The 9,388-nt window shown below is 37.3% G+C and overlaps 2 long non-coding RNA genes across 2 annotated transcripts in view; one reads left to right on the forward strand and one right to left on the reverse strand.

Moving 5' to 3' along the window:
• The window catches only part of LOC109316066, a 19,523-nt gene extending 12,473 nt beyond the window's left edge, over window positions 1-7,050 (reverse strand). Inside the window, exon 1 of the long non-coding RNA XR_002102664.1 lies at window positions 6,512-7,050. This is a non-coding gene — a long non-coding RNA (uncharacterized LOC109316066). The remainder of the gene's footprint in view (window positions 1-6,511) is intronic.
• The window catches only part of LOC109316076, a 19,913-nt gene extending 11,254 nt beyond the window's left edge, over window positions 1-8,659 (forward strand). Inside the window, exons 2-3 of the long non-coding RNA XR_002102670.1 lie at window positions 4,110-4,113; window positions 7,044-8,659. This is a non-coding gene — a long non-coding RNA (uncharacterized LOC109316076). The remainder of the gene's footprint in view (window positions 1-4,109; window positions 4,114-7,043) is intronic.
• The last annotated feature ends 729 nt before the right edge of the window (window positions 8,660-9,388 follow it).

Below are 9,388 nucleotides of genomic sequence, written 5' to 3' on the forward strand. Positions count from 1 at the left end.
TATGTTATTTATAACCAATCATACAGTTACTATATATGAGAAAGGAGGGCGACAAAAAAGACTTCACTGTAGAGGCAATCAAATTAAGTGTGTGTATTCACAGATAGAGACATGTGTGTATACACACACACACACACACACACACACACACAGAACAGCCTTTTTGTTACCCTCCTTTCCTTCTTTCTCTCTCATATATATGTATATATGTTATTTATAACCAATCATACAGTTACTATATATGAGAAAGGAGGGCGACAAAAAAGACTTCACTGTAGAGGCAATCAAATTAAGTGTGTGTGTGTGTGTCTGCCTGTCCGTGTAAACTTGTAACTTATAGGGTTGTGTAAACTATTTTCCAGAGAGCCTCATTCTGACTGACTAGCTATGAGTGATGTCCTATCAGACTAAATTGTAAAACAGTAATTCTTGCTCTGATCTATTACAGAACCTTGTTTGGAGTTTTTTTGATTAGAGCTCAACAATCCTGTAAATTATGCAAAGCACTCTGCTGCTACTCTGACATTTGTCTTCAAAGAAATCGTGTATGTAAGGGTTGATCCTAAAAGGAACTGAACAGTCCTCCACTTAGTAACTTTATTGGGAGCTGAGGGCGCTCAGCAGATCTGTAACAAGCTCCTTCAGCATCCAGGGCTGGGGAGAGGGGCAGGGAATTGTGCTGACCACAAAGGAGCTGGAGGAGGGAGAGGTTGGGGAGAAGGAGAGAAGTGTTACCTGCTGGGGTTCTCCTCACGTGTGTGGCAGCTGCCATGGCTACTTTTCATCTACTAGCAACATGAGCTTTGGGTGCTGCCACTGAGGCACATGCAGTAGCTTGAGCACCCAGGGGCTGTTCCTGGCACGCCCCGCCAAGGGGGCGAGAGCTGATCCTCCCATGGCAAAGCCTCCTGGGAGAGGGGGGATGTCATTTCACTCCCCACTCCCTCCAGATGCCCTGTGGGGCATGGTGCTGCCCCTGCTGGCTGCACCTGCTCAGTTCTCTGACACAGGAATGACTCCTGCGGGGGAGGGAGCCAAACTGCTGACCCCTCTAAGGCAGCACTCAGAGGTGCTGCCCCTCCTGCCCCAGCCTAGTTATGCTGATAGTGCTCAGCATCTCGCTGAAAGAACCCAGTTCTTCACAGCAAGCTAGGCCTCAACAAGAAGAGAAATGTAAGTGAAAGAGGTTTTATTTCCATCACCTAATGATATCAGGAAAATTAAGGACAGTTAAAATGGCTCCACTTCTGTAGTTCAGATCATCAGCTGGATTGAAGATTAAGCCCCAGTACTACAAAAAGAAGAGGGGGATTGCTGACAAGGTTCTCCTTATGCAACCTTCCACTTTGGAATTTGCTTCCCCCGTCACTGGTCAAAAATAGCTTGAATTTTAGGAATTAAGAGTCCATTGCAAACCTTAGCTTCTGTAACATACATGTGAAGCAACAAGAGAATTGTGAAGGTGGTGGGCTTAATTCAAAGGAGGAGGATGGCTACTGCCTTTGATTAACTCTGGTTTCTGGTTATGGTCATATTGAATGGCATTGCTTTTGCTAGAGCATCTGTATACTTTTATGGTATGTTGTAGGGTGCATAGAACATTTGGACAGAATATTTTTTTAATGTACGTGCATAAACACAGATATAACTATAAACTAAACATCTGTCTGCTTTCATGTTAGGGAATTATGGAAATGAAAAAACTATCGGCAACCACAAATTCATTATAAAAACATTCCCTAGATACTAATAGTAGTTCAGCTGCTACAGTTAATAAAAGCCTGAAGACTTTATTAATTTATACTTGAGTTTCTCTTTGTTCACTCTTAGGCACACTCAGCTATAGGCTAAAAACATATGTGGCCAAATTCAGACTTTATTTGGGTCCCCTCTTATCCAAATGGGCATAAACTAATGCCATTTTAAATGCAAGTAAACATTTCAGGGCAGGGTCTTCTGATAAATTCCTACTCTACTTTTCACACTTCATTCTTTACCCCTGACTCTGGTTCCCTGGTATTACCACAATTCAAAATAACGTGGTCAGCTATATGTCTGATACAGTTGTTCACCCAATTATTTATGTCAGTAATAAGAGGAATCTAAAGAAAGAAGAGTGCCGACAGGAGCATAGAAAGATTAGTGCATCAGCAGTCGAACTCAAGATAATTTCTCTCTCGCTATCACTTTTAAACTACTCTTCATAGCAAAGCGATTGAATATCAGGTCCACAGATTACAGCAGAGCCAGGATGGCAACATGGTAACTACATCCTGTCTTTGCTCTCAGATTGGCCCTATCCCCCCTGTTCTCTATTTTCATGGGAGAGTAAATCAGAACTTGACTCATAAAAAATTTAATCAGACACGGTCTTTTACAAGAGGTAGTATGCAAGGGGTAATGCTATCAGATTTCCTCAATAATTTTCATTTACTCAGTATGAAATAACAGGAGGGTGTAGTGATTCTTTATTTTTGGATTATATCAAATTATGAAATAGGTAAGTTTGAGCGGAATACTTTCATAATTATGTAATGGAAAAAGGGCCAAATATGAAAGTAAGTGTATCCATTACAAATTCTTAGTTTGTTTGTGCTGCCTTTTCCCCTTCTCTGTTTACTTATTACTAATTAATCTAGCATAATTACAACTTCTCAAGTTTCTTAGGATTGGTCTATGTTTAAGTTTTACTGGCACTGTTATGGTGATTACAGTATGATTATTCTTTTCTCTTTTTTTGCCTGACATACCTATGCAGATAAAAGTCATGCTATAGCCATTATTATATCATATGGAAGTGCTTATATTAATATAGTATATCCCAATTCCTTAAACCAACATAAACTTCAGCATTGTAAGTATTTTATACTGATACAGGAGGTTTAGCAATTTTCATACTTAAACCATCAAAACTTTTCAGTATGAATCTGGTCTTTGTAATATTAATGCTATACTTTTCATGATATATGGTATAACACATTTATTCTTTTTCAGAAAAAAAATCAAATCTCTGGATTTATCCAGTCTCCAGTGAAGTTGATAGTAAACCTCAAATTTACTTCCATAGATACCAGAATCAGGCTACCCTAATGAAGCTTTTCTTTTGAAGGTTCAACAAAACCTTTTAGCAATGCATTCAAATGCATAAGAGATATTGAAATAATACAGTAGATGAAGTGGAGTTGAGAGAAGACTTTAACTCCAGAAGTTTATAAATGGTCATCTAAAAGTACTCATCCTCAAGATTGAGATCACTGTGTACAACTTTATACATCTAAGCAAATAGCCATCTTGAGCTCAAAACTTGCCTTGTTAATTGCATTTAAAAGGGGTAAATCTGGACAAAGAAATGGAGCACAAGTATAACAAGGAAAAAAAGTATAAAGACCTAAATAATTATATTATATTGCTATTATTTATTATATTATGGCAATGTGTGATAAAGTCTCTATAGTTAAGCTTGAGCTATATTTTTAATTTGTCTCTTCATTCTCTTTGTGCAATTGTAAAATGCACTCTAACTTTAACATTGCTTTATCCATGATAAAAGTTGGAGTGGTTTTACTACATCTGAATCCTTCTCAGCTTGTTCACATATAACAAGAAGGATGGACCAGCTGCTGCCCTTTAGAAAGGTTCTTCTTTTGAAAGCACACCAAATGTAGGTATGTCTATGCAAAGAGATCTTGTATTATTCCACCTAAATTGTTTCACTCTAACTAAGCTCAAACTAGCATCACTCAAACAGGAATGGCCATACTGTAAAGCAACAAAAGCAGTAGAGAATAATTAGATTAGTAATTAGATTATCGTCTCATGAGTTGAACTAACTGGAGCTATAGCCTGTAATGTATCTCTGCTACATTGCTAATTTGAATCAGTAGCATATGAGCATCAAGCCATACTGAGACATACTAGTTGGCCCAAATTTAAAGTACCATGCAACTCAGCCTAAGGTATGTCTACACAATATGAAAGTGTGGTGTTGAGATACCTGAGCTAGCTCTGCACGTGTGAGCACAAAACTGGAAGCAGCATCACCATGTTTAGCACATCTCTTTGCAGACATGGCTATACCGCTTCTGGTTTTGCAGTAAGTGTGAGTAGAGCTAGGTGCAGGTATATTTGCACTTGTGCTATGTCGTATTCCTAGAAACCTCTGTGTGTGAATGGAAATTGGGGCAACCTTCAAGTTATACCAGAAGCTAACACTGTGTTAAACACAAACCTACAAACTTTCCTTGAGAAACAAGTAGGGAGAAAAGTTGCAGGACTAGGCTTAGGTCAGTTAAAAAGGTGGAAAAGGAGTCCAGATATGAGCATGCTATAGGAAACCAACCTAGTCTTGCTCCCACTGGTGTTAATGAAAGTTTTGCCACTGTCTTCTATTGTTAGTAGAATTGGTCCCAGTAATGCTTGTTACACATGCGAGAATGAGGATCACTACCCAAGTGTACCTGTATGGCCTAATCACACAAAGGCACGTGTAAGTCACTTCACTCAGGTGGGTAGTTCAATGCACAAAAATGTATTATTTCAAAAGTAGTACAAAAGCCAGAACTAATCGCCTTATTACATAAGATAACATAAAAATAAGTATTAAATCAGTGCTGCCAAAATGAGAGGCTACATTATATTACCTGAATGCCACCATGAACCAGTTTAACTATTTTATTAACGGTTTACACAATTCCTAGAAATTTATCACTACAGCTATATATATGTTTTGTTTATGTTGTATATATATATGTTTATTATGTTTTGAACACTGTTTGTGATGTATAAATGATAGTAACGTCATGTCGTTTTTAGCGTTTAAATTTTATTTTAGCTCTTAGTTGCATCAGCAGTATATTTATAGGCACCTTCCAGTGCTGCCTGCTTTTAAATATTCATCAGACCTAATATATTTACAGGGGTTCTTAAACTTTTTACAGAATGCATCGTCTTTTAGAACACAGTGTACCTCATGGACCAGCTCCCCTCTTACTAGCAACCTCATGACCTCCTTATGGCAATTACATCATCAAAAATGTGTTTTATTACTAACATTGCTTATTTTGAAGCATGACACAGATTTTGAACTACAAAAGGAACCAAGTGACCCATTAAGGGTGTGATGATTCAAAGATCTGTTTCACATTTGTTTGGACGTCAAAGGACTTTGGATCAGGCCCTGAAAATTCAAGGAAAAAAAATCAAGCTATTGAGTGTATTTTTAGCTCTCCTTGAATGCCATTTTGTAGCTGGAAATTCAAGACAGCTAGCATCATGTGACCAGCGAGATCTCCACAGACCATCATCACTGTTATGAGTCTGGTATAAAAATGTGAATACAAGCATTGTGCAGAACTGCAGTGATCGACAAATCAATGCAAAACTGAAGTATTATAATAATAAAAATTTATCGGTACTTATTTTTATATTGCATTTTAGAATCATCCATGCTATTATGTGCAGAATTAGTTATTATGGTATTTTATATCCTAAATATAGATACCAATGTCAAATAAATATATATTATTATATATATAAATATAGAATGATTATAAACATTTATCTTTGAATACTTTGCTTTTATTACCATAGTAACATGGCATAGTTTTCACACTTTTACCAAGAGAAGTATACAAGAGAAGTATGCACTATACAAAGACCTTTCTTTGTTAATTCCTGAATACCACTTGAAAATGAAGTACACATCACTGGTTGTATTAATTAATTCCTGGTAGTTCAGCAACTACAGATAATGTTGCCTAGGAAAGTCTGTTTGCTGAATTACAGCTACCGAATATAAAAAACCCTAAACTTTTCCAGCATATTTTGTTCCTGTTCAAATCCTTTGTTATCAAAGTACAAGCTGAAAAACCTTCTGCCATTTCTACAAACAGTTGCAATACAGACTAGACTTCTATATAGCAAACTCAGACTTATACAGAATTGTTTATTAAAAGGATACACTGACTTAAAATCCCAAACAGAAATCACTATTCAATTCAGAATTCATTACGTAAAGAATCTTTAATATTTTCTTACCTAGAAATGTTTTTTTAAAAGGTATTAAAGGCACCCATTTTTAACCCAATGTACTTTTTTATTTATTTTTACTAGGAGATGTACAAGTAAAAATCTTACTAAATATGCCATGAGATACAACTATATGATATAAATCTGCATTTATCTACAAATGAAATAAAACAGTAAATAAGACAGTCTTATGTAATTAAGTAGAAGTACTGCTTACCCCTTATTTCCTTTGGAAAAAAAATTCTTTGAAGACAAAATAGACCTGCTTATGGAATAAAAAACAAAATTGAGGCATATAACTTAAACACGTACTAATACCAGACACAAATATCTCCATAAGGAATGATTTTTTCTAGCCTTCTGTTCCTCTCTCCCACTCTTCCGTGTAGTTATTCTACTGAAAGAACTCAATCTGAAAATGCACTTTAGAATATTTTCCTGTATCTTAGCTGTAGGAACCAGCATACTGTATAATGCTACTTACTGTTCCAGAAGTCCTGTGTCTTGCTATAAAACAACTACACTGGGCATTTCCCAAGTGAAGATTTGTTACCAGAACAGCTTCTCAAAATGGCATAATGAGAGCAGGTTCTGACGAAGCATCATGTTTCCCAGCTTGTTAGAAAAAAAGTTGTTACTTTCCGCCAGAGATTTCCAATGATCAGCATATGTTGACAGAGCATGTATATATATAATAACAGTATATTTGCTGAATGGCGTGTGTGGGGTCAGGGGGGAGGGAATCCTGTTAGTGCTAAAAACAGTTGTTTTCTGACTATGGCTATTGTGTACATTTTAAAACTGAATACTTGTTACATAATACAACCAGGACCAGCGACACCAGGTAAGATTTCTATCTTAAAAACAGGTAAGTATTCAAATAAGGCACAAAACCCATACTGAATTAATCTACAGATGTATCACTATTGTTTTAGTAGTGTGGCTTCTCTGTCTTAATACTTATTTGCTGCAGTCTTTGTGCCTAAGTAAACAATATACATGAATTAGTAACATAGTACCCTCCAATAACTGGGAGTTAACAAAATCATGGAGAAGTAATGACATACTTAAACAAACATACAACACATACAATTGTAAAAATGCTTAACAGAGCAGGTACATTTTTTCTGTGCTTCCAAAGTTAAAGATAACAAAGATGAGCCATATACTGAGACATTTTTGCTCCAGTGTGATATTGATCCGATGCCAGACATGCTGACACACGATGGGCACACAGTCAGCCTTGGTAAATTAGGTAAATTAGAGATCATTTGATGGTATTCTATTGTTGCTGTTGTAATCAGTAATTTTCACTGGTAATGGTGCTTCGTGATGAAGTACGGTTCTCACAGGATAATTGTGAAAGGTATCGAAAGATTCAGGATGCAGCATCTGGTTTTAAAAGCTCTTCAGATTCAAATTGGCATTTTACTTTTATCTTGAAAATTTATTAGAGATTCAGATCATGCCGGTTTAAATGGAAAGGTGAAAGCAGGGTAATTTCATTCTATGAATTATTCAGTTTCAGACTGGTGAAATTGCCATCCATGAACTGATTCTCTGACAGTCTCTTTTGCAGAACCTCCATTACGCTTGTCATTTTTATTTCTTTATCTACAATCTCGCTCAGATACTGAGCTTGTCCCTTAGGGCTGTGCTTCACAAACCAAGTATTTCAAATTGGCAATAACCTAAATGTGTTGCTGTCTCAAATCGCAGTCTCCACAGGCTGTCTTTTCCAAATCATTAAAAACCACATCCACGATGATGTCTGTTAGGTTCTTCAGTTAGATGAATTAAAAAAAGGCAGAAAAGAAAAAAGGAGGGCATCATATCAAACAAGAATTATGTTCCTGTAACAGCCCAGAAAATAGTGATGGTTTGTGCTTGCTCCTTTGTTGTCAGTGTAGTTGCATAGCATCACGCAGAAAGAAACAACTGTTAAAGCAAGCTGACTTGGTGCCCCGATTTCCAGCAAAAGCAGATAAGGACTGCATTAGAGACAAACTAATCCACACAAATATACACTTAGAGACCGAGCACAATTAGTAGCTGCTTACGGGAACGAAAAAAAAGAAAAGAAGAAGCAATTGGATAACCAAAAGTGGAGTGTTTCATTCTCACAGGCTCCAACTGATAAAAATTGCAATCCCAGAGACTCTCCACTTGATGGCTGGTTGTGTCATTGCTAGCCGACTGCTGCCCCGTATCCAGAAAGATTGGGATTGATTTAGGTCAGCGAGTCTGGTTTCTTGTTTGAGCTTTGCTCTAACTGATGTAAGAACCTGCGGCAATCTATATTACCAATATTTATATGTGAGCCTGGGATATTTAAACAGCTTCGCCAGTGGAGTGGCTGCAAAGGCCCCAGTCAGACAGACAGTGACAAGTACCATCTCCTTTGTCTTATTCTTGCAGCTATATCATCGTGCCATACAAAACTATAAGTATACAAAGTGGGAACCCAGCCGTTCTTCATCAGAGGCAATTTGGGTACAAGGCTTCAAGCAATTACTGCTCAGCTGGAAAACGCTGCAAAGTTAGAAGCCACCATGCACGTCCAGGCTGTATGTCTGCTCCTATGCTAACACAGGTACACTGTCCTCATATAAAAAGCCAGAAGAGCAAAACCCCCCAAAAAAAAATCTGTGTTGCTTTGTGCCTGGTTCTATGCGTCTGCTTTGCCGCACTGCGACTAGAAAACTGCAGCACTAAGAGCTCTGGCAGTTGCGATAATGTAGAAAGCAGCAGCTCTGTGACACAGCAGTCAGCTGACTCGCAGTGTTATCATTCAATGTCCTTTATAGAATAAGGCCAGTTTCTAAGGTAGCACCAGAAAGATGACCTCACTTACAAAATTTGGACTAGAAAGACTAACAACTGCCCTCAGATCCACCTGCAAGTGATTTTTGTTTTGTGACATTTCCCATCTAAATATTTTTCAGCTGGATCATAGAGCTCTTCAGTGTTTTCTTCCTCTTTACGAAACAGCAGTCATTTATTTGCTAGTTATCTTTTTGCCCTCAAAATAGTTAGTATGATAAATTATTGTTGCTGTTACTGAAGTACAGTTAGGTAAAAGAGCTAAAGTGTTTTCAGTATAAGCCACGTGTTTCAAAAAAAACCCCAAGATTTTTCTATAAAAGTAACCTGTGAGAATATAGAATATATCTTCAGAAGCTAGATTGTTTGGGGGTGAGTACATTATCCATACAAGCCTAGGTTTGCAAAGGGATGTGCCTGAAGTTAGACTGCTACCACCTTATCTTGCTATCTAAATAAGTGATCTGATCTTCATTGAGAGGCAAGGATTTCTTAAGGTGATATCTTTTATTGGACCAGCTGCATAGTTGGGATAGTT

The sequence above is a fragment of the Crocodylus porosus genome, unplaced genomic scaffold, assembly GCF_001723895.1.
Source record: "Crocodylus porosus isolate Cpor-Errol unplaced genomic scaffold, CroPor_comp1, whole genome shotgun sequence".
Lineage (NCBI taxonomy): Eukaryota > Metazoa > Chordata > Crocodylia > Crocodylidae > Crocodylus > Crocodylus porosus.